General features: G+C 44.3%; 1 protein-coding gene across 10 annotated transcripts in view; it reads right to left on the bottom strand.

The window, feature by feature from the left end:
- The window catches only part of LOC128905865 (cytochrome c oxidase assembly factor 1 homolog), a 53389-nt gene that overhangs the window by 9282 nt on the left and 16243 nt on the right, over positions 1 to 27864 (bottom strand). For 4 of the 10 annotated variants that reach the window (XM_054192454.1, XM_054192453.1, XM_054192455.1 and 1 more), the window contains one exon: positions 15689 to 15890. The exons of 3 other annotated variants lie outside the window; for them this stretch is intronic. The gene's annotated coding sequence lies outside the window, so the exon portion shown is untranslated. Of the gene's footprint in view, positions 1 to 993; positions 1284 to 15688; positions 15891 to 17305; positions 17376 to 22425; positions 22446 to 27864 lie in introns of those variants that run through there. 3 more of the 10 variants (XM_054192458.1, XM_054192459.1, XM_054192460.1) reach the window with 3 other exon arrangements.

The raw sequence follows: 27864 nt of genomic DNA, 5'->3' as shown, positions 1-27864 counted from the left end.
CAAAAGCTATTTTTCTTCCTTCCTGCAGCCCCCTCAACCCAAGCCTGCCCGTTTTAACGAGTCTTACGATTTTGGCATTCGAATGAATGACCCAGCAGAATAAGAAACACCTCTGAGAAAGTCAATCTGCTAAATGCTTCCACGGTTTGGGTGGGAGGAAGGGTGGGGGGGGACTGCGTGGCCTGAAGAGCCGAAGCTAACGCTCCTGCCCACAGCAGGTTAGTGGGAGTCGAGCTGAGTCGTCAGCGGGAGAGCAGCACATTGCTTCAGGCTGGGGCAGGATGGGGCTTGACCGAGCACCCAAGTATCGGCTTGTGCTCTTGCTTCTCTCGCAGCTGGGATGGTAGGGAGGAATGGTCTTGACAGCAATTAAAAAATATTAAAAAAAAAAAAAAAAAAAACAACTCGCGAAAGGCAGCCCTTTTTGATGTAGGCATACAGACATCCGAATACTTGGGAAAGCTGTATGGTATTTCTAATCCCAAAGGCTTCACACCATGATCCTTGTGCTACGATGGTGTGACTTAAGTGTGACACTCAGCAAGAGCTGGTTAATAAACCAAGGCCCAAACCAGGCACAGAAATGTGACCTGGGCAAGGCTGTTTGAGTCCTGTTGTGAAAACCACCTCTAGCATCCCTCAGGTATGCCTTAGTCAGGTATTGCTCAGCCAACAACCACAGTTTAGAGAGGGTGGAGAGGCTCACGTCACGTCAGGACTCCTTCCCATGGTGGCAGGGTCAGGGTGACACGGGCGGCCTCCCTCTGCTCACAGCTCTGCTGACATGCCCGTACACCATCTCTTGCATCCTCTAGCCCAAGGTAAACTATGAATGCAACCCAGGTACAACTTTCATCTACCACCCTGTCGGCACTAGCGTTCAATCATAATGCGTCCTACCCCTTAGTCGAAGGCATTCCTTGGTAACTAGTTCCCTTGATTTTTAAGAGCTCTTGATATTTAAATTTACTGTTCAATTTACTTCTGACTTACGGATGGCTAGTAATGGTAGCAACCCAGAGAAGCACGTGGGTATTAGGTCCGTTTCATGCCCCAAAATCCCCAAATTGTGCCATTGGTACAGTCAATTATCATCTCTCTCACTGCTGAGCTGTTTCTCTGATGAGTTTTCTTCTTCGCTTCCCCTGGGGAACTTGAGCGGCGTGAGAAGTTGCAGCAGAGGAAGTATGAGTGTGTTTTTACAGAGAAACAGCAGCAGTCGTTTCACAAGGACAGTGAGAGCTTTCTGCTCACCCACGAGTGTCTGCAACTTTCCTTAAATTGCAATTCTTAACATTATTTCATTATGTCCGCCCCCCCCTCAAACTGCAAAACCTGATTAATAACTGAGGTCCTGTTAAGATCCAGCCAGCCAGGAGAAGGATCCGACACCAACACCACATAAAAGGGAGAAAAAAAAAAAAAAAAGAAAAAAAAGGTGGCAAATCTGGAGAGTGGATCAGATATAACAGGCTGTGACCCGTGGCATTTGTTTTTGCCCCTTTCAAAGTTGTGGCCAGGCAAAATTTTTCTGTGACGAAATTCAGGGTAATTGAACGCTAATGACTGGGGATGGAGGGTGCTGCTGGCAGTTTGCTGAGTGAAAGTGGGAAGATGCGGAGCTCTTGCACCAGGGAGGAGGTTTTGACGGAGGCTCAGGGGACCTGCCTAGCAAAGGGTGGAAATTAGAGGCTCTGCAACTTGGTGTCAGCGGGTTTGAGGTTTGTTAGGTCTCACGGTCTGCTGTCACCCAAGCAAGGGGGGTGGAAAGTAAGAGGAGCTTTGTGCTGATCGGTCCTGTGCTCCCGCATGCTCCCTTCACTACCTCCGCTTGCAGCAGGTCAGTGGCCCCAAGTGCCCTGATGGTGCCTCGCCACTATGGTGCCATCTGGCAAGGGAGCTTGGCAGCTGAGAAATGGTGGTGCCGGTAAGCGCTAGTGCCCCATGCAGCACTCCTAGCTGCTCCTGATGTGCTCCCCCTGCCTGCAGCTATCACCTGTTGCTGGTCCTGGTGAGGCAGGGACGTGGGGGGCTGAGGTGCACCCAAGTTGCGCATCCCACATCGGCTCTGCAAAGGTCCTCATTGCCATAACAGGGAGGATATCTCCACGGCTTGCTTTCGGTTGCAGTGGGAAGCCCGCAGGCTGGACCACCCCATCCCCAGGCTAGCCCTTGACTCTCTCCTCCTACTTGTTTCTCAGCTATTTTCCCAAGCCAGTCCCATGACGGCACATTGCAGGAAGAGGTTCAGAGCTACGCGTTTTAACAAGCCTCTCGAGACCTCGCAAACCTTCTCTTTGATTCCACAATTCCCTGTTAGCTTCCAAAAGCGAGGACAGAGGTGTCCTTGGAGCCCAGTGCATCCCTCACAGGGTGGGGGCTGCTGCTCCCCTTTCCTCATGGTCCCTTGAGGCATGGATGTCTGGATATTGCACCCAAACTCTTGAGCCTCCCTCGGCATGCAGCTGCTGATGGCTTCTGAATGATGACACTGGAGATACTAATGGCGTCAGTTTGTGGAAGGCCAAAATGTAGCAAGGAGCTGTTGTCTGTGAGGACGCATTGCTAGGATTTCTGCCCTCTGGCCAGCTGTGTTTGCAGCTCCCATCTGCTGCTCTGCTGAAGAGCCATGGAGGTGGCTCGCTAGGGAAGGGAAGCGGAGACGTTCCCAGAGGCATGCCTCCTGTCCTGAGCCTTTCTGAAAATTACTTACAGCGTGCAAAGTGTAGAGGCTATTAAAGGGAGGGACCAAACCCCCTTGACTTCATTTGCCACAAAGGGAGTAACCGTAAGACAATACGTTTAGGAGAATCTTACAGATACAACGTGCAATTGCCTCCTAAGAAGGGAAGTTCACGTTGCTATCTGTGGTGGAGATCTCCCCTCAGAACCTGTTATACCACTAAAAAGTATGCAAGTCAAGTGGTGGAAAAACAGATTTCTTCACAGTCGGTAATTAAAAAAGCACAATTTCCAAGCTACGCTGTTCTGCAAAAACATCTTTTCCCCCGTGCTATTTGCAACGGTAAGAAAGATTAAGTGGAGATTAGCACGCACAAAAACACTGAGCATACAGTTACCAAAAGGAAAGACATTAAATAAGTTGTGTTCTCTAAAAATAAATATTAAAGAGCAGAGCTTCCTAATAAGGGTGTTGTTCATTTTGTGCCTTGGCAAGAGTAAGATATGGGGGAGAAGGTAGTATTCAAACTTGTCTTTGAAACTAAGCAGGACTCAGGCAGTTAACAAGATTTAACAAACCCAGAGAGGTGGAAGACTCCCAGGGTCACATGTGAAATGGTGGGTTACTGCAACAATGAAGTCTGGTTTTAATTAGACTTTGTTTTCTCCACAGAGGACCTTCTAAAAATAGGCTGGGCTTAAGAGATTCTTCCTTCTTTCAGCAAATTCACATTTTGTGTTTTGGCCTCTGAAAGTCGTGTGGCAGAGGTTGATCTCAGGCACCTCCACCAAAGGCAGGTAGTGGTAAGGCAAGGGCAGTTTCAGCAAGCCACAAACATTCATTTTATTTGCCTCAGACTCGAGTGAGAGAGATGGGGCTGCAGGTGCTTTGGCAAGGCATTTCTTCCTCCTTCTCCTCTTCCTGGCACTAGTGAGACCCACCAGCACCTCCAGCTTCTGGGTGCTATCACAGACCAAAGAGTTAACAATAATATCGCTCTGAAATCAAAGAGGAGCAACTTGATCCATGCAAACTCCCTGGGATCACTGCTGGTTATCTCAATTTGGACCACTGCCTACCCACCTGGCCAAGGCAATATACTGCCAGGCCACCAATACAAGCAGCTGGGAGCCTTTAAACCACTTTGAACCACTGTAGTCCTGAGGCGTTGGCATGACATGCTAAGTATGTGTGGCAAAAGACTACTTAAAGACAAAACTTATCAATAGGCCTGAACACGGACCCGAGTGTCTAACTTCAAGGCTGCAACTGTTGCCTAACCCTTCTGCAACAGAACTCGCCCTTGGGCTGGTGGGATTTGAGTCAGCCCCAGGTCCAGCTTTTCTGCAAGCCACCCAGGTAGTCATGGAAGTCACAGGAGATGAAGGTAATGTCAGGCAAACCACACACAAGCACACACTTGTATTTCACATTCTTGCTCTCCTACCCATCCATTGATCTTGTAAGATCCATAACACATCTGGGTGTGAGCCAGTTTTATACTAATAACATTTTAGAGACAGCTTCTTGACACTCACTGTCTACAAAATACCTTCATCATCGGTACTGTCACCAAAGAGAGGACAACACAGCAGAAGTGTTTCAACAGGATCATAATTTCTGCGTATTATTTTTCCCTTTTTCATGGAAATAGTCTCAACATACTATTTACCTCACTTCTGAGAAGTAACAGCAACAAATTGTGCCCCCTGCCAGCATGTTCAGAAATACTGAAGACTTTGCATGTATGATCTGCCTTCACGAAAACCTCAGCAGCTTGTAAGAAAGAAGTTTGCTTAATTCACAGTCAAACCAAAAGTAGGAGTAATATTTCCACACACCCCCACCCCCCAGTAGCTCTTCTCCAGATGCACTGAAAAGGCGTGTTTTGGCATTTAGGGAGGTAAGCCATCTTTTCAGACAGCTTTGAAATGGTCCCTTCCAGGGTCTCCTAGTGGATTGGTTCCTAGAAATGTATAACTTACCCTGGTTAAAATGCTTTGAAGGGACAACTCTGTGCATGAGGAAAATTACTGGCAAGCCAGGAAACTGCGTTACGTTTATTTTCTGTCTTTGCTGCTAGCTAATTAACAAGGAAAGCGAAAGTAGTCAATAGAGTGATTAAGGACGCTAAACAACTACCTCATTCTTGTAGTTGTATCACATCTCCTGGGGCACACGCTACAACGCAGGTGGCTTGCTCCGTCAGTATGAAGCCTTACATGGTACCTATAAATATTTTAGTTTAATTTCCTCTTTCTCCTCTCTTGGGCGCTGTCATTTGCATGTTTCTATATATTTGTGTATCTTCATACATATTCTGTACTCCACTGTCACAGACTACTTCCTCATGTACTCTTAAGCCACACAGTCTCATCCGGCAGGCTTGCCTGTACTGCATTATTTTTCCCCCTGACTGCCCACCTTCACCCCTCTAGATGCCCTCTTCCCCTGCAGACTATTGCACCGCCCTAGTGGTGGGCAGTGCCGGGCAGAGAGAAACGGTGGGGCCACCATTTCTGTTGTCTGAGGAACCTTCTCCTGCCATCCCTTGGTTTATCCCTCTGTGAAATGGAGTCTGTCTTCCTAACCGCAGGTAACGAAAGCAGGTACCTGAATCCTTTTTGGCTTTTCTCCCAAGTTGTGAAGATACTACAATGTAGTTTGTTTGGTATTGTTGAAGGCCAGGCTCATGTGCCAGCCAGTTCAACAATCCACTCCAGATCATCCTCCAAGACAACCAGAGCTGCCCACGCTTTGTACTGAAATACGAGGGATATCACAGAAAAGAGGCACGACTAGGTCATGTTATTGGAGAAGCAGGATAATTATACCCACGGTGTGACCCATTTTTGCTGTTATTGGAGCACAGTGTTACAAGTTAATGCCTAATAATCTACCATTAACATCCCTAATTGTATGTTTCTGTAATTGGACACCATGGAGGGGGGAGGAAGGTGTGAATGGTCACCTTTTGTGTTTTAGAGGTGAAACGCAAAGGATTTAAGAGTAAGAATTCCTAAGTAGGGTAAATGAAAAAATTGCATCCAAGGTGGTGTTTATGGTTTTTAACAGTGAGTGGTTTACCTGAGAAAACTACAGGACAGCTTCTTGGCTTCCCTGCCCCTGGGAGTGAGGTCATGGGCGCTGCCATCCAAGGTTCAAAAGAATTGCTCTACGCTGTACCCATGCCTCCCCACAGCATGCGTCACAGCCCAGCTTCCAAATGGGCATGTTAAAACAAAAGAATCTCTTAAAGAAATAGCAAATGTAGTCCTTTGACTTTTTCGTGCTGCCAGGATGAGAGGGTGGACTGTCAAGCCACTGTATATATGTTTTTGTGTATGTAGCTTCCTCAAATAGGTTTACGGAACCTGCAAGGTAACTGATGAGTGAAGAGTACCAAACCATGTCTTATGGAAAGGTCAAAGAGCTTGCAATGCTTTCTATGCAGTGGTAACTACTTAGCTCTCTTGCCAGTCTGTGGGCATTTACCTGTGCCGAATACATTAATCACGCCGAAGACACTGTCAAGTTCTCAAAGCCAAAACTAACGACCTATCTAGCTTTAAGTCAACTTACTAAATCCTGAGATGGGGAAAAAACATCAAAAAACACAAGGAGTGTGTAATAACCTTCTTGGCTAGCAGGTCACATTTTACCTTGTAAGGGGAAAAGCAAACGGTCACAAAAGTTCATAGAAGTACTGCAGATATCACGAGGCTAGGAACTGTATGCAGTTATGTTAAAACTTAGTACCTGCCTGGCAGTTTACAGTTTCTAACTCCAATCTTGATAAGGCTATGCCTGTCTGTAGTCTTACTAACTTCAATAATACGATCCACATGCATGCATTAAATAGGCACTCAGTAGACGGTGACCTAAAGGAACTGAATGCCAGGGGAGGCAGTCACAGGGGAAAAAATGTTTAAGGCAGGAACACAGTGTAAATCATATGATGTTTGTTCCCTTGTAATGTGTCTGCTTCCGGAAATGAGGGGGTAAAAGATGTGATCTACTCTGCTGTGATCAGCATGGAGCCCAATTTACAAAGCCTTTAAAAATATCAGCAGAGACGGGAAGGTTTGCGGCCCTAAGGCCAAACATCTAGCTGGTATAATGCCTTTTATTATATAGCATTATAGCAGTACATACTTCTGGCACTTCACAAACACCTTGCTCTTATTCATACGTCCTACTGAAAACTAAATAAAATGCTACCCTAAATCCCCCCAGATTCTCAGATGTGGTAAGTTTATTTCAAGTGCCCATCTTTACACCCTCCTCAGAAGGGCCCCTCCTTCAGAAAATGCTGACCCTACCCGTCTTCTGAAAGTCAAGTCCCTTTGAAATACATCAGATCAACACTCAAAGCCTAAGGCTTTGAGGAAAACTAATTACTTTTGAACATCTTGGACACCTGGATCCTTTCCAGAAGTTGGTCCTTGCCCATATGAGCAGAACTGGTTCAGTATCAGCTAAATCTGTTAACACAAATTAAGATCTGGGGAAAAAATAACCTCAAAGACTCGTGACTTTTTAATGAGCATTGAACACCAAAAACAGCACAAGACCAACGGGGATTCTGACCTAGAAACATTCTATTCTCAGAAAGACAAAAAGGGGAAAAAACGTTATGATGGGAACTGTTAAAAAAAAAAAAAAAAAGAAAGGAAAGAAAAGAAAAGAAACTCCCATAATACTTGAAGGTTTCCATTCAGACAGATCCAGCTTGTTAACTTGTGCACAGAACTGTGCGAGATGGGAGATGGAGAGAGCAAAAGGATGAAGGAAGTGGTGGAACCTGAAACACCGTTTGCACATGCAGCATCCGGAGTCAGACCTTTAGCTTGATCTGAGGAGTAGCTACTGATTTATCCATCCACTCTTGGAAAAGATATGCTGGATGCTCACAAGACAGTTGGATGTGAATCAGCTGCTCTTCCAAAAATGAGTCAGGGCAAGAGGAATTTCAGAGAACAGCTGACTGCAATCCATATTTTCCTCCTCAGAACATGTGTGGGAAAAGATTTGAGGGAAAAAAATCTCTCTGTTTAATGCTTTAAATGACGTCTCTATTTTATTCATTAAATCTTAGGTTGTTCTATAGCTCCTGTTAGGGAAGGCAGAGATTCTTTTTCATTTTGCAGAGCTGTGTCAGAAAAACACGGAGTAACTTCACAGGAAGCCTGTGCCACGTCAGGCAATTGGTCTCCAGAGACCTGGCCTGTGTCCCTGCCCATGTACCATCCCCTCTCTTACGCTAAAACATACCATCCTAGACAGGTTCAGCACAACTCCAGGGCTGTTTCCTACAGCGAACCTACCTTTAGGGATATGGGGATAAGCTTTTCCTCTGGAGCTACAGAGTAGGGCTTTGCCCAACAAGGAGGTGTGACAGTCCAAGAGCTGGACAAAAGCACAAACCACACTTCTGTGTACTGTCGTTGGGTGAGATTTTTCAAAATATTGGGTGCTTTATGTGTGCTCACCAGGCGATACCTTTACAGGATCATTGTTTCCTAAAAGTGCTGGGATCTGTGAAAATTAGGCTGCTTTATGGCATTTTCAAGACACACCCTCACTAGCAGGTTTCAAACAGGGCTGCTAACAACGTACACCATTTCCTCATAAACTTATTGCTACCGTGATCTTCAAATACTTGTTTCTGGGGTTTGTTGATCAAATGCTAGATTACCAAGGGCTAAACACAATGAAATTTGACACATGTGGCATACATGAGACACATAAGTGTGCTGTGATCCATTAGAAAATGAAACAGGACCAGTTAGCGGGGAATCACTGCTGCTAATGATGCTGGCAGGGATCCATGACCACAGACTTCTTCAATTGAAGGCTGCAGAGGAAAGACTTTGCCTTCGACCACAACACACACATTTTTCCGTTTGATTTTGTTTTCTTTTCTCATCGCATGTGACTCAGCCCTCTCTTTGTGGGAATTGGGAAGAGCGATAAAGAGATCCCATCACTTTTATTTAATGTTACTCCTAGGGACCTCTGCTTAGATAGAAAAAGCCCCTGCTCAGTGTTACTTCCAATTTATCTGTAGCTTTTGCAGTTCATATGACACCAACAAAGCAGAAGACGGTGCTCCCAGGTTTCGTGTTTGCTCAGGGACTGACTCACTGTATCACTGTGGCTAAAGCCATTAACTTCGGGTGTCTCGATTCACACGTGTAAAAATAAGTGACTAAACACTTCCTTGTTCCTACTTCGCTGGAAGATAGCGACATTTAATGGCTGCAAAATTCTCTGACAGCCTAAGAAGTAATTTTACTAAGGTATGAAATTTCCCGTGTGCAGTACACGCATGTTAAGAGGCATGACACTGTTCCGGAAAAAAAAAAAAAAGTATTTTGCAGCCTGGCACAGGGCGTGTTGTAGGACCAGCAGAATAATTACAGCAGCCGCAGTTGGCACTTATTAGAAAATTAAAGCAGTTGTTAACAGGTCATTAATAATCTGTGACTACCTGCCTTAATAGTATTCTTCAGTCAACAGGCATGAGGGTGAGGGGGTGGAGGAAACGGTCACGCCTTCTTCTAAGTCACTGTAGAAGGCTGATACCCTTATTTTTCATCACTTTGTAATCTGCTTGTTTACTTCCCTCCTGGTGTCTCTCGCGGCTGGCTCTTCTCTCACTGCTAGCTCTCACACCAAAGGACCGCAAGGCTCTTGGCCAGGGAAGCCAGCGGCCGCACCTGCAACAGCCAGGCCCAGGGGAAAGCCAGCCTTCTCTGCGGTGTCCTAGCCTGGTAGCTGTCTCCCTGCTGTTCAGAGTTGCCTCTAAACACCTCTCCTGAGCGTGTGCTCCTACTTATGAAGATTATTTTGTCTGCAAGGCATCCCCTGTCCGTTTGCAACATGCTACAATTTTTTCTCTCGCATCTGCTCCTTGCTTTCCATGTGTAGGCAGATGGTTGGAGGAGGAGAGAAAAGCAACTTGTTTCCCAGCTTCTTCAGACAAACACACGCTCTCCAGAGCAGACAGATGCCTTAAAGTCAGATCCAGGGCATCAATTCATCTTTTGGGTTCAGCTGTAGCGTATAAAGCATTTGCTGGCTCTGGTCTAATGCTTTTTGACATTGTCAGGCCCCCTTCAGTGAACTACTGCCTTGTAACCAACTTGACAGCAAGTATTGTTCTACATTTATTAATACCGTACGTGCTATCTTCAAACTGACATGTTCCAAGGCCAGGCATCAGCTGTGCTCAGCGCTGGCTTCGAAAAAAATGTTCAGACAACAGCACAGACCTCCTGCTGCTAATAAGTAAATAAATAAATAAAAACATGCCTTTACCATGCTGCTGCCACACCTTTTTACCCTTTCAATCTCAATTTTGCAATAATTTTTTCTTCTCCTGGGGGTCTTAAAATTTGAAGTACCCACTTCCCTGCACCTTCCCCTTTTTGGCTTCTTTAGGAAAGGGCTTTTTTTTGTTTTACCACCAGTCTTCTTTCAATTTATTCCTTTCTCTCTTTTGGATACAAACCTAAATTCCAGAAACTTGAATCTACATAAAAGTTAATTAACTGTAGGAACAGTTTTTCCTCTCCTTTTTTTTTTTTGAATGCAGATTTTATTTTTTTTACTGTAGCCACTGTAATTTTCTATTATTTTTAAAATGTTCAGCTTAATGGGTTATGTTTACTTAGTCAATAAGCTGATGATGCCCATGACAGGAGTAGAAGTGTTTGGTTAGCAGCAGGGAGGAAAAAAATCAATAACTCCAAGCATTTGGCAGCTTTGTGGGCAGGAAATCATTTGTATTCTCTGGTTTAAATCAATGACCTTCTTTTCTTTGCTGTTCCAACAGGAAATTATAAACTCTGTGAACACTATTTGCACAGTGCCTTCTGCAATACACTTGTATATGCCTGGGCAAAACAACACGTTAACCCTAGCAGTGCTTTTCTGAGGTCTCTGTTAGAGAAACCCGAGCGCTTTAGCATAGAGCTTTTCAGCTGCAGGCACTTGGAAGCAGAGGCAGAATAGAGCAAGATGCGAAAAGAGCTCCTTTTCCACTTCCAATGGCACCATCAAAAGATGAAGGCATTATTATTTGATAACATGGTTGTTCACTGCAGAGTATGAAAAAATGCAGCCTTTGTAACTTGGCAAGATGTTGTATTTTCAGTATTTCAGTTCAGCAAGACTGAAATTTGCTACTTCTATGTTAAAGCAGCAATTGCACTTTTGTATCTTGCGTGTCAAGGTTGCCCGAATTGCCAGGTACGGTTTGAAAGAGCTGCGCCTTTGCTTGAACTCAGCATTACAGAGTTTATCCTTGTGAAAGTTTCAGCCTCCTCTATCCTGCCCTTTTGCTAAATGCACTTAAGGAAGAAAAACAAATTGCCACCTTGTCTTGCCATGCTGATGGGAAGCCATTCCAGCAAGGTGACGTTCCGAGAAAAGGCAGAAGCGTTGAGCCTGGCACTGAACTTGCCTTCTAACTTTTTCTACTGCCCACCACTGCATTAAGTCCAGCTCAGCTATTCCTTAGCATGTAGGAGAGCTGGCATTCAAGAAGAAAAGCTAGTCACGGGAGATGGAGCAGGTGAGTGTCCCTTTTTTCTATGTTTTCCCCAATCACAGTGCAGCCCAAAGTCTAGGATTCTTGTCTATGGCCAGAGCTAAGGGTTGCAGCTTGCAGCACCAGCAACTGGCACTGTAAAGCTCCTGGATCTAAACACCCCTTGATGTGCTTATCTTCATCCCGTGCAGGAGAATGACATGGTAAATCAGTCTGGAAAACATGATTATAACCCCAGAAACCACCAAGGCCTCAGTAGTCTGCACTGAAATTAAATGTCATAAAATTCAGGCATCCAGATTTCTCTGCTTTGCTTTTGCATGTGACAAGTCCTTTCACAGTAGTTCTCAGCATTTCTCCTGTGCTCCCAGTGCCGCTGGCACAAAGCTGTAGTCATCAGGTGATACCTGAAGTATATTTATTAGTTATGTCACAGCTCTTCCTCCCTGAAACAAAAAGGATAGGAATATTACTCAGAGTGACTGAAGTGGAAGTAATATGTATTCTTGCACTCCTGCTTTGTTTCTATTAATTTGCCAGATACAAGGTTGCCATCCTGACCCCACAAGCATTTCAATCCTTCCCACTAAGCTCTACAAGCTTGTTGGGGTCCCTTCCAGAGCTCCCAACTGATGGAGCACCCTTTTCATTTCTAAAATTTGCTGTTCCTGATTGAAGGGCACCACCAAGAAAATGAAGTGCCTCACTTTCTCATCGACAAGAGACCAAAGCAGCATCACAGTATCACAGAAGTGTTGAGGTCAAAAGGGACCTCTGGAGGTTGCTTTGTCCAATCCCCCTGCTCAAACAGGGTCGCCTACAGCCAGTTGCCCAAGACAATGCCTAGATGACTTTTGAGTATCTCCAAGGATGGAGACTCCAACACCTGCCTGGGCAACCTGTGCCAGCACTTAGTCACCCTCACAGTGGAAAAGTGTTTCCTGATGTTCAGAGGGAACCTCCTGTGTTTCAGTTTGTGCCCATTGCCTCTGGTCCCATCACTGGGCACCGCTGGAAAGAGCCTGGCTCCCTCTTCTTCACACTCTCCCTTCAGGTATTTACATACATTGGTAAGATCCCTCTCAAGCCTTCTCTACTCTGAATAGTCCCAGAAAGCAGAGTGCTAAATCGAAGGATGAATTGGGTAGCTATTGCTCAGTTGACTTTCTGCTACTGTGTGGCTCAAAAGCAAAAACGCCTTTCTTTCCCTGTTGCTTCTCCTCCCTTCCCCATGCATACATCTCCTAAGTGTCATGCTGTCACCTTTTCCCATTGAAGACCACATACCTGGAATCTTTCCATATCACAAGAAATGTTTTACTCTGCAAAGATGTGCAAATAGAATAGCTCATGCCGTAAATATGAACTTGTTTGGTTAGTTTTAGGCTTTGGGCTCATTTGTGAGTGATTTATGATTACGTATGAATAAAACATAATCAGAAACCGTGGAGTGATAGTGGTGTAGGTACAAAGAGGAGAGCTGCTCCTGTTACACGTGGGAACGTATGGGCCATAATCTAATTCTTTTGAGGTTGTGAAAGGTGTGCTATGTGACTAATTCATTTCACTAATATATGACAAGCCACTTTCATAATGGAAAAAATTACTTTCCTAGATAATTTGTTTTTCAACAACTTATCATAGTCATTACCCTCCTAAGGGTGTACATTTTCCACTATGCAGTAAACTGGTATGGAATAAAAAATGCTGATAGACTCAAAAACTGCATTTATCTTCAAACCAGAAATTTGTGGGTTTTTGTTTTTTTAATATATATAAGCTACAGTCTTTGAGGTTTTTGGTCAGAAGACAACCATGTGTTTCATGTGGCCTCTGTTTACAAAAAGGAAAATATAGTTCTTTCTGGGGAAAAGAAACTAGATTACACTGCAGGAAAAGGAGATTTAGTGCTGCAATGTTCAAGAGTATTCAGATGGAAATACAGCTCCAGAACTCTGTACCGAATTTAGGGCACAGATTACCAACTGGTTCTGTTCTTGCATTGCACTTAAACGTACTGCTGTATTCGTACTGAATTGAATGGGCTTTGCTGCAGAGGTAAAAAGCAAGACTTACTCTCTTTTGAGTTTAATACAGGATATTGACTTTGCCAACTTCAGTAAAGTAATTCTTGATTTATACCACTATAAGCAAGAGCCAAGCCAGGTTAGGAATGTACCTCAAAGTGTGACAGAGTTCAGATACGTATTTAATCTTCATTAAATGAAACGTTTTGAATGAAATGCACTATCCACTGCTCTTACCATTCTCTATGTAAATGCACCGTGAAATGGCTTGTGGTGGCTTTTTTTCAATAACCTTTATAATATTAGTAATGAGGACCCATAGACTCCAAACGTTACTCTCCTCATGTTACGCTTCTTCAGTGTAAATCCAGTCGCTTTAAATGAGGTATTACTTCTTACCAGAGAAGGCAGAATTGGCTGTTTTACTCTGTGCATGTACGAACAATAAGATAGCAGAATTGTCTGATAGAAATACAGAGCTAAAATTTACCAGATCTGCTTCTCTGCCCAAGGCTGGCACAGAAGAGAAGCAAAACTTCCTCCTTTCCTGCCCTCAGTATTGGGATCCATTAGACACACCCTCAAGTGTCTTATTTGTTCTTTCCCATTTGTGTTGGCCATTCCTTTCTAGCAGGCCATTCTCCACCCAAGACAAGCAGCTAGGCAAGCAAGTGGTGCTATACCCTGCCCTAGCAGTTCCTATAAGCATGGGATTTTCCCCTGAGGATATTTTGTCTGGGCCATTTTATGATGCAAAGGTCTTACTGGAAGAAAGAACTGGCCCTACAAGGTCCGGGTGTCTTGCTGAGAGACGAATATTAGTTAGCATATATAACATCCAGTACTGATGGGGAAAGTAAGAAAGCAACCAAACATTTTTAACTTATGCAACAAGCTGCACTCCTCTGACTCTGTTTTCCCCCAAACCCGCTTGTTAACTATTATTCAGTATGTGCCATTTGTGCTTTATGGGACTAAGAGTCTAAACCAGTTTACTGGTGAAAGTAACAACTTTCTCATTAAACATTAATGGCGATGTTTTAATTAGTCCCAGGGTTCTGGTAGAAAGTTAAGTCCTTCCTTCAATAACCAGCAGTTACAGATGCAGTAAGTGTTAATAACCTAATAGGAAGCAAACAAGGCAGGCGTACATTCCATCACCCAGAAAATGGATTTCATGTATCTTTTTGATGGACTGTTCACACTTTAAACCAAAAAAGTGGTTGATTTTTAAAATGGGGAGTTGGGCTGTTTGCAGCACCTAAAGCTGCAGACCCATCATGTTGTTTCCCGTTTCTCTCAGATCTGATGTTTAAGGTGTTCCCCGATACACAATTTGAAACTAAAAATGTCACCTGATTTAGGGATGGGGAGGGGAAGAAATTTAAACAGCAGCAGCCATTCTTAGACTTTTAGCAACTATGCTCAGATGCCAAAAGAACAAACATAAGAAATCACAAGACATTTAAATAGCTTTTTTTCTGATAGGAGCTTTTCAAGCCACAAATTGACTTTCATATAGAAGCAAGAGGGTTATGTGGGAATGGGAAAGGGCTGCGTATGTGAGTGTGACACCAGAAAGGATTTAGTGGGAACAGTTAAGGAATAAAGTTTTATAAAATGCTGGCCCAAAGGCCAACTGGAGCAACCAGCTGGTTTTCATCTCTATGCAAAAGAAGGGCAGACAGTTACGCTGCCCTTCCTCCCCCATCTCTCTAGCCACCAAGGTTTTAGTTGGGGGAAACTTTCTCTTAAACGGAGACCAGAAAATTGCACGGAAAACTCAGGATGAGGTTTTTGAAAGGTTGCTAGATCTTTCACGGTACAGTAACCTTAAGGGATACTCTAAGGACACCGTATCCTGGATAGAGAGGTTTTTGAAAAGCCACCACCTTGAGGGATACTGTATCTTTAGGGATAGAGAATTGTCACTTTGATCGATAACATCCCTTTCTGATCCTTGTTGTTCTACCCTAGTGAAAAAAGAAGACTGCCACTTTAGTCGCTTAAGTAACTACGCAGCTTAGAAGATGTGTTTCGAACTTTCCAGTTTAGGAAGGAAACTGAAGTTGCACAAAGGGATCTTGAGCTTTTGTCACGGCCAAGAAGCAAGAATGTTTTTGGCAGTGGGCAGGGCTTTTCCAGTGATCCACTGTAGTTTTCCAGCCTCAGCACTACTGTAACTGAGGGAGCTCTTGAAATGCAACCCAACATCAGCACAGCGTGTACTGATAAGACCTCATGTACTGTAGTTTTAGTACAACAGGGACAGATCCAGCAATATGAGTGTCAGTTACACAGCATTGTGCTCTAATGATTTTTCCCCTGGCTTGGTTTAAAACAGTTGTATGATAAGCTGATAACTATAATTATTTTAAACTCAACCATGTAATGGATGCAGGCTTCTGAGGCCTTGCTTACCGTATTCAGACTGAAGCTCAGTATCTATGGCTTGATTTTTAGGCAGCTGAGGAAGGAGGGAGTGTTATTTGTCCTGTAAAGCACTTGGCGTAACAACAGGCTTTTTGGTGCCACTCCTCTAAAACGGTGGTTCAAGATCGCTATCACTTGGTAGCCTCACTCCAGCTAAAAGCTTTCCTGACAGCTCTTATCCAGACTCCACCTAGAACAAAAGAGAAAATGCAAAGAAGTGGGTATGTAGCAGAGGCAGAGGAAGAATATTCAGACATTCCTAAGGATTAAATAGGTCCCTCCACCTCCCACTACAAGAGAATATCTAGTACTGTCAGTCCTACTGCTTCTGTTTTCCTTATAACCAATTTATAGTAAAGCGAGAAGTTAGCACATGACATTTTGATGTGATAGTAGTCCCATGAAAAACATTAGGGATCTCCTGCAGCTTTGTCCAGCCTTATTCACAAAAACCTTATGAAAATAACCGCACGTTCTTTTGCATGAGACCATGCCTACTGGCTGTCTGACAGTGCTAGCAGTATTTATAAAAAGGAGGTAACAGATCATGTATTTCTTTCCTACATCTGAATATAATTTTCATAATAAACATTACTCCTGTACAGTTCTTACTGTGTTGTTAATAATGAATAAATCCACAACAGCTCATGTGCTGGGACTTTTTGTTCATCGGTTTATCCAGTTTTTATGAATTAGCCTACCGGAAAGCGGATACATTCATCCTTCTAATGGCAGTTTGTGTTTACCAGTCTCTGCATGTGCAGCATTTTGCTCTGTACGTGTACTAGTGAAAAAAAGTGCTAGGGATTTTAAAGATGAAATATTTCAGGCTGCAGCCAAGACCTTTAAACTAGTAAGCTCTGTGAGAACTGCAATAAGAAAAACTGGGATCCTCCAGATTTGCGCGTCTTGAAGTCCCCAAGGCCGACTAAGAGCACAGTTCCCTGCAGCCTTTCCCCTGCACTGAAGATCCAGATTCTCTTCAGTATCCAGCCACCTGCTTCCACAAGATTCTAGTATCTTCAATATCTCAAAGACCCTGTGCCTCTCTGTCAGGTCTGTTACAACAGGGAGGGAGCTTCCCAAACTGTATATACACAGATGCAGACACACGCACAACACACGTGCCGAGAACAGTCATTTCTGTAGGAAACCCGGCTGAAATATGTGCAAGTCAGTCAATACAAAGCCAGGCAACTTTCAAGACAGCTGTTAAAAAGCTTGTTAAACATTTGCTAAACTCTAGGAATGGGACTGCGAGCTTGTAACAGAACTGCGTACCACTGCATCCCAACAGCAGCCTCTTGAGGACTCCCAGCATGCGGGAGTTAATGTTACAGTATCACCATGAACAGCCCCAACAGAAATGAGACTTTCATCCACTGGTCACTCAGCCTTAATTAATAAGACACTTTTCAATTAAACTTCAATGACATCTTTTGAAAACAAGTTTTACGCCTACTGTATTTTTGGACAAAACAATCTGCTCAGCTGTATTTCTAGCTGCATGTTTTGTTTTTCCCAGCCTGCTGGCAGCCACAGCTGCTTAGCAAAAGAGTAAGTTATGTCAACTGCTAGGATTTTCTGCAGTACATATTACATCACCTTTCCTGAGAAACTTGTCTGAGCAGATCCCTTTTCTTGCATTCTTCTTTCATAATGTCCTTCACATTCCTCCTTCAATATTTATTGTTCTCTCTGTGGAAGTTCCATTGCTGGCATTTAAGGAAAGGTTACATAGCGAAAGGGTCATTAATGGAGCTTTTTTTCGCCCTATCCCAAGCTTCTAGAGAGAAAACGGTAGAGTGTGGCACCTTTAGAGAAAGGTTTTCCTTTAGGAAAAAAACTACAGCATTCATTGCTGGTTTCAGAACAAGAAAGGGAATTTGTAGCATAAATTACCTCGGCCATTTTAATTCTAACAGTGAAGAAGTAAGGAGGAGAAAGAGCAAAAGCCAAAACAAAACAAAGACAGCAAATCATGCTCTGACGCAGGTGGCAAGCCAGATCCCTAAATTTTACCCTCATCCTTGACACTTTGGTGACTGTGCCCCTGTTCAAATTGCTCTGTGCCTCTGCTTGCTTCTTTACGAGTCCTGGTCCTTATGAAATGGTCTTGGCAATCAAGTCATATGCCTTTCAAAACGTCCTCTAGATAAAATGTACCAATTGAAGTCTGGTCCAGAGACAACTGAAGGTGCTGGGAGCCTGCCCAATTCACGTCCATAGACTTCAAAGCAGGCAATGTAAGAACAAAGTATGTTAAGTCTGGGGACAGGATTTGGAATAAGCTGGGAATGGAGCCTCGGGGAAAAAAAGATAAATATTTCCAGCCTTTTGTGTATAAACTTGGATGGCTTAATATACATGCTCACCAGTGCGAACACATGCACACATGTGTGTGAGATGGCATGCGAAGCAGCTGCTTGCTGTTTGTTTATGCGGGCTCTTTTACAGTCCCTCACTGCAGCAAGGCAGTGCGTGCAGCAGACTGGTAGGGTCTGTTGGAGGGCATCAGCTCAAAAGCATGGTAAGGATGCTTATTTTGACTAAAGCTAAATGGCTGAACATGAAGTTGGGAGGTATCTTCTCTTCAAATGCAGCTCCTTCTTCTAAACACAGTGGCTCCCACATGACCTTCTTGAGTAGTTTGAGTCTTTCTATACAAACAATGGAGAAGGAAATCTAATTCCCTGGTCTAGGAAAGGAAATACAGCTAAATGAACACTGTTAGCAAGGGCAAGCATATTATCTCTGCCTGTTTGAGAGACCACTGAGGGTGAACAAAATCTTTTCCTTAGCTGTAGTAGAGTCTTTTTCACACTCCATTTGAATGATCTGTTTAGGATTAAGCATTTCTTGAAAAACACACTGCTTTTACTCCTGAAGAATTTTCCGTTCCATGGGACTTGGTAATGCTTCTATTTAGCAAAATGCTGAATGATCTTTGTCATGTTTAACATGAAGTGTAACTGAAGCACCCTGTACCCTGCGGTAGTGCTCTCTGGACCTCTGTTTTTTAAGAGATCTGTGAAAAACCAACAGAAAAAATGCAAGTAAGCTATTTTCAGCAGGCTTAAATTCAGTACAAATAGCTCCTCATCTTTACTGGAAAACTTTTAAAGGAGCCAAAAAAACAACAACAAAAAGAATTCAAACCCACTGTGCTTCAACAGCAAAATCGTCTAAAAATTAGCTTAATCCTTTTAGGATCAGCAATCTGGGCAGGTAACTAAAGCAATGGATAATAAAATGGCCAAGCACTGGGCACTCAGTTAAAGTATCAGCATGCTGGTGTCGGTATATAAACAATGCTAACAGAACAGGAAATTATTAAAGCAGAAGGCAATACTTCATTTGCTCTTCAGCTAGGATTACTGCTTAGGAAGTCACTAATACACATTCATAATGAATACTAGAAGTGAGCACAGGCAGAAACTTGCCTGTTACCCAAATGAGTATGACTAGTGCTGAATGTTTCTCTTACTAATCTTTTTTAGAGCCTGAACTTCACTTCCAGAAAGGCAAGATTATTTGGGAGGTTCCGTTTTCACGCTTAATTGCAGAATCAGGCACATGGAGCTCTTCCAGGAGCTCTTTGGGTTTTGGTTTCTTCTGAGTAGAAAGAACATCAAAGAGTAACAAAGCCCAAAGCACCTGCTCCGAACTTGGTTTGCCAACCTGCCAGTTGTGTGTTGGATTGGGAATTTCCTTCTCTCTTCCAGAAGGTAGAAGAGGGAAAAAAAAAAAAAAAGGAAAACTAGCCCAAGGTAGTATTCTGGTTTTGTTCCAGTTGATCTGTTTAGGATTTTGTCACTGGTCTCTGCCAGACCAGGGAAGGCTTCAGTGTATGAGAAACAGCACTAAGAGATCAGATTGGAAGGCGATGTACCAAACTAGTAGATGCAGTATGTGGTCCCTGGCATGGCCAGACCCTCCCATGGTTCAGTGTGATTCCCCTGCCCCTTTTGACAGAAACCACTCACAATACCACGAGACTACTTTCCCACTTTTCCTGTCTTAGGAGTCTGAGGTGAAGAGGCAGCTGCCTTGTGCCAGCTGATTGGGAAATGTTAGGCATGAGGTGTGTCTTCTAGAAGGTCTGAATCAGGATTGCAATGCTCAAGTCAGATGCCTAAATTAAGGAGGCAGTCTCAATCCAGACTACCCTTCCCGAAATGCCAAAGGTGCTGATTTTCCCACTTGCCTTTTCGGTTGCTATGGATTTCTGATAAAAAGGGATGATACAGTAACTTCATTTCTAAAGCACCAAAAAATGTTGTAATAAAACATTCAGTAATGCTACCGAGGAGCACCCACGTAGGATGGGCTGCTCACACAGGTAAAACCAACTGGGTTAGTAACAGACCTGGAAGCTGTGGCTTCTACAGAGAAAAGGCAGACTCAGGAGAAACAAAGGGACGTGAAATGGAAAGGGAACTTCTGACCATACTTTGGCCCCCCATCTTCCATTTTTACCCCTTCCTCTCCTCCGGCTCCATCTCTTGTCCTCCCGCCCTTTTGCAAAAATCCAAAATGGCACTGGTCGTGTTACAACTACGGATCATTTGTCAAGGATTTGTCTCCTCCCTCTCTATATGAGCTAATTGTTCCCAGCAAGCTTTCTGGGGTGATGAGTCAGTGGCTCAAAGAACTGACAGATTAGATGTGGTATTTATTTTCTTCTGCCTTTTTTTTTAGCATGGCAGTCTCCCCCATCCACAAGCATAGAGGAAAGGGTAATCAAACATACTGCGGCTGGGAACTCCAAGGATAACGTCCACAAAACCTGCAGCTTCCAGTAAAAGCCTTGTATTTTTTGTATTCTTTTTTGGTACCAGGCATTGCTGGATGTTTACTCAGCAACACACTGTGTTAAAAGTTGCAACATTCATCTTTAAACATTAATTATCAAGGCATGATTGCTTCAAAAATCCATTGCCTGAGGCCAGGGCCTAGGAAGTGGAAAATGTAATTTCAGAAAGAGATGAGAACAAATGCTGAGCCTTTTAATTGCAGGTTAGTACAAATGACTAACAGTAAAGCAAAAACCATTTGGATGTATTTGTTGTTCCAAATGTCGAATTCAAAACTTAGCATTGAGTTGCCTGGCATTTGTTTTTCTTCCCCCGCTCTTCTGTCCGTAAAAGTCAGAGAAGCTGATGAATTTTGGAGCGGTGCAGGAAGTACATGTCTAAAAATTCAGTTAAAATAGTTTCCTAGATTGGAAGAAAGAAAGAAAATAAGAAAAGCCTAAATGAGGCATGCAAAGTCAGGCAATAATTGCAGTAGTTGTTGGACAGTTACTCTGCTCATTTGGAGTTTCTTTTCAGGATGAAGGCTGCAGTGATTCTCAGCATCTGTCTCCCATCTCCTTCGGTTCTACTGAAATCTACCTGGAGTTACCAACAGTATAACAATGGATTGGGCCTGTTTTGTCACGTGTGGCAACAAAAAGATTAAATGCTGCTGTGATTCAGCATTGCCGTATTGGGTGTCCCAGCCTGAAGCCAACAGAACCAATTGCAATAGCAGTGGCATCTTCATCTCCACCCTTCTGGCCTTGCTGCTGGCAGACTGGGGACAGCCCTGCGTGAGCACTTTTGCAGGGCGCTTCTTTTCCCACAAGGGCAGACAACTTGCTCATTCTAGCCCTCCATCACCCCTTAGTGTTGGTCATGCCTGGGAGCACACAACTAATGGGAGATGTAACTCATGGTCTGGTGGGCCTGAGGCTGGTTTCTTGCGTGACCATAGGAAAGACCATAAGGACAGGGTCTGTGATGGTCCTAAAGTTGCAGTTATGCACCACAGCGTGGAGGCGAAAGAGACTCCAAATTGTGACACTCATCTTTTCTAATGCTGACGTTCACCAGGAACCTCCGGTTCTGCATCTGGGTGTGCTCAAAAGCACTTCTGACCTCATAGCACTGAAGAGCTTGGTGCCTGCCACCCTAGGATTGAGAAATGGCATGCTACTTCACTACCAGAAGGGCCTGATCCACTAGGTGTATCAAAAACCTGCCTAACCCATCGTGTTTCATCCAGAGGAGCGGAGAGAAGACAAGAAGATGGTGGTGATAGTGCCTGTGTCCCACCTCCTTTCCCCACTTGCTTCTATCTAACAGTTCTGTACTGAAAGCTTTTCCCCATGGCCTGGGAGATGTGGTTTCAAACATGCTCCAAGCATGTTCTCTTGCTGAGTCAGTTTGCACCCTTCTGTTAAATGGGGAATAAAAGACCTTCTTTACCTCATGGCCATTCTCACCAGGCCTGTACTGCAAACCCTTACTCACATACCAGTTTCTGCAGGACGGAAGGACGGATCACGACCAAACTGTTAAGAGTTTGTTCCCTATTGAGTGGGCTGGCTGTAGCCACGCTGCATAGTGCTCAGCTCATGTCTGCTGACCCTGTAGCTAACAGTTGTTACTTTCTGTGCATGGGCTTGGTGGGGTTTTTTTCAGTTCAAAGTATGGAGAATATTAACAGGTGTATGATGCAGCCCGGCAGAGCAGTGCTGTGTCAAGAACATTACAATGCCAGAAAAAACTGTTGCGTGCTCTAGGAAAAGGATGCGTGAGGGAACAAATGATGCTATTGCCTAGCCTGGAATAATGCTGAAGCACTGTCCTTGTTGGATGAAATACATTTTGTGTCGTCTGCATCTATCCTGTTTGTCTGGAGCAAACCTTGGAGTGAAATAGACGGTTGACAACACTCACTTTTCCCCTTGAGGACACCAACGGATTTGTTCCAGAAGAGAGCTCAGGCACTGACGGGTGTCTGACATACTGACCACGGGTAGCATGAATGACCAGGAAACCCATCCCTGGAGCAAAAGAGGAGCGCGCCAAGCTAGTAGTACAGACACAACACATTTAAGCAATAGCTTTTCTATTTTTCTATAGGGGCCCATGGAGCTCAGGGGAGGTGCCTCTGCTGAACTCACTCTACTCAGACAAAGCAGCAAGCAGAACATCAAAACAAGTAAAACACACAGCAGCCTTCAATTGGTGGGTCAAATAAGTAACAATGACACTAATTTTTCTCACTATTCTACCCACTTTCAAATCACCCAGGTGGGTGCTTTATTTGTAGGGTGACGCCTGGAAGCGTGTAGGAGAAGACTGAGGCTTGCACTGTCTCCCATCCTCCCCTCCTTTGCCAGCAATCCAGTGACCAGTTTAAGTTCTGTTTTACCACAGGTGCTACTGGGAGACTGAAAGGGTCTCCTGTGCCTCTGCCCTCTTGAATGTCACTGCTGCTCTATGGAAACCCAGCTGCCACTATGTTTTCCTGCCTGCCTCTGAGATGATTGTGAAGGACAGAAAATATTAATTAAATTTTAATTAATAAATTGAATACTGTGGGGTTAATTATAGCTATTTACAGGGAGTGTATGGGATTTGGAGGGCCTACCTTCTGGTGTTTTTGCACAAAGTGTTGCCTCTTCCTCTAAGCTCTAATTAGCTGGCTTTTTTTTTTTTTAATAGCCAGTCTCCAAACGATTGCTCAGTAGCTCCCATTTTGTTCCTCATCAGCAGTTCTCCAGCACAGCTGCTACAGAAGGGAAGCAGCCCTGCAGTTTGGCTTGTAGCGAGCAGTTGATAAAGAATCTATCAGAAGTGGTGTAAACCAATAACACACACAGGAAAAAAAAAAAAAAAGAAAAAAGAGAGGCCCAGCTCCTAACATTGCCTTGCAAAGGGACTATATAAGAAACAAAGGATATGGGCAGAAATAAGGAACAGCAACATCTGAAGTTGCTGCAAGGTCAAAAATCTTCTCTCCGTATGCAGCCCTCTTGTCCAGCTGCATGTTCTGCCTTCCTGCATATGCATAATGCCAAGAGTCATCAACAGCTGACAAGCACCGGTGAAAAGCAGGCTGTTCCAGCACAAAGTCAACTGTGCAGCTCAGAATAATTTCTTCTCTACTCCTTATTTTCAACCTACACATTTCCTCCTTAGTGGTAAAACCTTTTTAAAATTTTAATGGACTTAATTATGTATTTTAAACTAGTTACTTTTAGCCACTCAGTGCATAGCTATAAAGAGCAAGGGTCCTTTCAGGACACTGTTAAATTAAGGGCACACAGTAAACACACTGTGCCCAGATATCGGGAGTTTATTCCAGCCTGCTTTTCAATTCCATGCCACTAGATGCAAAATAATAACGCCTAAGAAGCAGCATAGAACAGAGCTTTGGGAGCTTGAGGGTTATTTTGATTGCTGCTTTGTTGAGGTCCTTTGCAAAAGTGATCAACAGACAGGCTGCTGCTTTCCTTCAAGTATCTTGTCCTGCCTGCTAGTGTTCGTGACTGAACCTGAACGGTTGCCACGGAGGCAGTGGAGGGCAGTGGCTGAAGGATGAGGACTGGCAGCGATGCTGCAGCTGGCAGCTGGCCTGGTGCCTGCCTTCTCCTTCCCACCGGAGCAGCTGGGTGTGCGTGGCAAGCACAGGACCCTGTTTTTGGCTCCTGATGAGGTGAAATGGAGTGAAGAAAAGAGGGGAAAAAAGATATGTTTTTTTGTAAACAAGAGCAATAATGCTAGTAGAGGAAAATGGGGACAGACTGGCCAACATGGAGAGCAGGATATCCTCAAAACCCAGCATGGATCCCTGTGGTTTCTGAGGTTGGAAAACCGTTGCCTAAATTAAGAAAGCTATCTTCCATCTCAAGAAAGGAAACATAAAAGCCAGATTTGCTCTTGCAGAGAAGCCTAACTCATCTGGCTCCTCAAGCGTAGTTGAAAATTTTATCCACTCGCTTTTGCAGCAAAACAGTTTCACTGCCCAGAGGTGCGGAGCTGAGGGCTCTCCAGCACCAAGGTGCCTCCTCACCCCATATTTTGGCTGAAAGCCTCAGATTACAGTGCCGAAACCCTGCTCCAGGTCTACCTTTCACAGCCACAGAGATTCCCCCAAAATGGCGAAGATAAAGCACTGCCTTTTCTTTTGGTATCTACAATTGTGTCACCCGAGAATTGCTTGCCAGCATGTGTGAGAACTCAACTGCTCACACCAATGCACGCACATCTACTAACAGAGCGGCAGTGCCCACACAGCACTAGCAGCTGCTGCAAAACATCCTTTACAAAAAAACCCGGCATGGTATCTTGAGATGGGCTTTTCCCCACTTCAACAGCAAAACTAATTTTGTAATGAGGCGGTAAAGATCCTGCTGCTTAATGCTTTTGCTCCTCCCGAGGCTCAGTTGCTTATTCAAGTCGCAAGATCCCAGCCACGCCTATGACTATTGGCCACCTCCACGCCGGTCACCCGTGGGCTCAGAGGCCTGGAGCCAGGTGAGGAGAGCACAGGCTCGGTTGCAGGTTTAAAAGGTGGAGAGCCTTTGGGGAGGCGGAGACCCTGGATTAGCGAGGGAGTTTCTAGCCGTGGCGGCGGTGCCCCCCAGGCTGGCGCCGGGCAGGAGCCGAGCCGGGACTGGATGGGATGGGAGAGCTGCCCACAGGCTCGGGCTGCCGGTGCCACCTTCTGGACACATGAGCAAGCGTTAGTCACCTTCCCCTTAGGATGGAAGCACACGGAGGAAAGTGTCTTCATTTCACTCCCCAATCCTGCTTTTTTGGTCCCCCCCCGTCGCCCTCCCCCCCCGCCCCGTTGCTCCCTTTTTAATCCATCGTCATGTAGCACATAGCTCGGGGGAGCAGCCCCAGCAGGGTGGCAGCGGCAGGACCCAAGACGGCTGCACGCTTCATCCTGCCTTCTGTGGAAAAGTAAGTACTGCAAACTTGAAAAAATGCTCGCTCCCTTTAGCATTTCCTCATTTCCAAGCATCTCTCTCTGAGAAACAGCCAAGCATGGGAAAAGTAGAGCCAAGATAGCAGCAGTCATCTTAAGAGACATCTGTGCATTTTAGGCCAGGAAGAGCGGGGGCATGCAAGGGCACCCTGGTTAACACTTGTGGCACCATCTCAGGGGCCCACAGAATATTAATTTCAGCAAAGACTAGCCTGCAGAGAGGGGTCTGACTAGTCCTGCTGTCCGATTAGCTTTAATGGCCATGTGTGAATGCAGACATCATGAAGTCTTGCCATTTATGTCAACAGCAGTCACATTCTCAAAGGGAATTGTCCTCTTTAACATCCAAACCACAAACTGTTGAGTGTGGTTACACCGCAGGCATTACTGAGAGCAAGGCTAAGGTTAGAGAGGCCACTTCATTCTGAAAGAATCCGAAATTACATCTCCCGCAGACAGCAGCTGCAGTTCTACCTATTTCTTATGGCTGCAGAATGGGACCCGACCACTGTCTTCCAAGTGGCAAACAGGATGCATACACCCAACACAGCCTCAAAACCGGCCCGCAGTATAAGTTTGGGAACAACTTTTAGTGCAGAGATGTCGTCTCCAAGGAACGGTTCAAAGAGCACAATTAGCAGCAGCAGACCAGGAAAAGCCGCGCGATTCAGAAAGAAATGTCTGAATCGGTAGAAAGCAAAAAGGAGCCAAAATGAAGAGCTATGGGGACAATGCAGAAGGCAGGCAGCAAGGAAAAGCTGCAGGATGCAGGGCTTCTCACTGAAGACTTGTTCTCCTGCCCCAAACTAAGATAGAGCTTAAGAAATGTGGAGTTTGAAGATGCCAAATGCTTGCAGCAGCTGCAAGCGTGCCGCATCTAAACCAAAGGGCTCCAATTTAGTGGCAGCTTTTTTAGGGATTACCATAATGTGAGATGGTGGCAATAGAGGCAATGGGTCACAGGAAGTGCACAGGTAATGAAATGAGGTCCACGATGGGAACTTAAATGATCTAAATATTATATGGACACTGTGTCACTTCTATACTGTAAATGACACTTGTTTCCATTTCAGAGATTGGGGCTCAGCAGTGATGTGGACTCAGGATGAAGAACCTGTAAGGCAAACATACAGCAACGGTAGGGCAACATATTTATTTCAGAAACATAAGGTACTTAAAAGATTTTTTTCATTACATTTATTTTAAATCTGTCAAGCCTTCCTTTAATAACGCGCATAGCATAACGATAAATACCAACTGTATGGTGTTTAAAGCCGCACTGACACTTTGGTATTGCCGTGTTGCTTATTATGCAACCCCCGTTTCAGACACTGACCCATCCAGGTTGTCAGTTTTTACAGTTGGGCCCCACTTGAGTTTAGCTGCTGCAGAGCTGCCCCAAATATATGTACTGTTACTGCTTCTTTGTGCGTTGCACAAAGCTTCATTGTATTTCTTTTAATTTAGATTTATTAAAAATAGCAATAGGCTATCTTCCACAATGGTGTGCCAGAGTAACTGATGGTAACAGCAGTTTACTCACGTCAAAGCATCTAATTCCTACTGCTGTTAAGTCTCAGTTCCCATAGCTCTCCAGGAAGGACAGGGACAACTCCTGCCTGAAGTAAGTTTCTGGGATTCTGAGCGTTGCAGAAAGGGATTCATAGATGTGCTACTCTCTAGCACTGGTACTTGACAGCGTTGCATGTTTTATAACAAAGGCGGTCAGTGAAGTACTTTCACTCTCTTTGGGTACTACACTGAGGAAATAGCAAGATTTCTATTTATAGATTTTATAATTTCCGGTCTGTATTGATTTTAAAAGCATCTCTAGCATGCAAGCAGCTGTTTAATGCATTTTGACCCAAAAGCAGGGCATTTGCATTAGTATTCCCACTAGAACGTTTGTCCTTTCATGTCCATGCATTAAGGCCCTGTTTAAAATCTGTCCATGTCCCTAATCTCTCTGGGGAGCTTTCCCTGAATATTCAATGCTAGTCCACAGTCTGTAGCAAAAGAGGGAGGGGAAAAAAAGGAGACAGAGAACAGTGTTTATGCATAAAGTTCAACAGCCTTTTCACCTAAAAAACATATGCACACACAAAAGCACCTCAACTACAGAGCCTGGCATTTCCACAGCAAAGATCTGACAGTGTGTGCAGTTTTTCAAGTTAACTAATTATACAATAAGGGCATAAGGCATCTGAGCTCCAGATGCACTCATTCAGACAGCCAGAGCCATAAATAAAATAGAAAAGAATGCTCTGACTTTTAACATTGGTTTTACAGAGATGTGTTGAAGGTCTAGCAGATGGGTTTTGCTGTCTCAGCTTTTACCTGTGTAACAAAGTAAATGCATAAAGCTGCTTGCTGGCTCCTTCAATTCAAAACCTTTG

The sequence above is a fragment of the Rissa tridactyla genome, chromosome 2 (assembly GCF_028500815.1).
Source record: "Rissa tridactyla isolate bRisTri1 chromosome 2, bRisTri1.patW.cur.20221130, whole genome shotgun sequence".
In the NCBI taxonomy this organism is placed as follows: Eukaryota; Metazoa; Chordata; class Aves; order Charadriiformes; family Laridae; genus Rissa; species Rissa tridactyla.
Note: the sequence above shows the minus strand (reverse complement) of the source record. Positions and strands in the feature narration are given on the sequence as shown.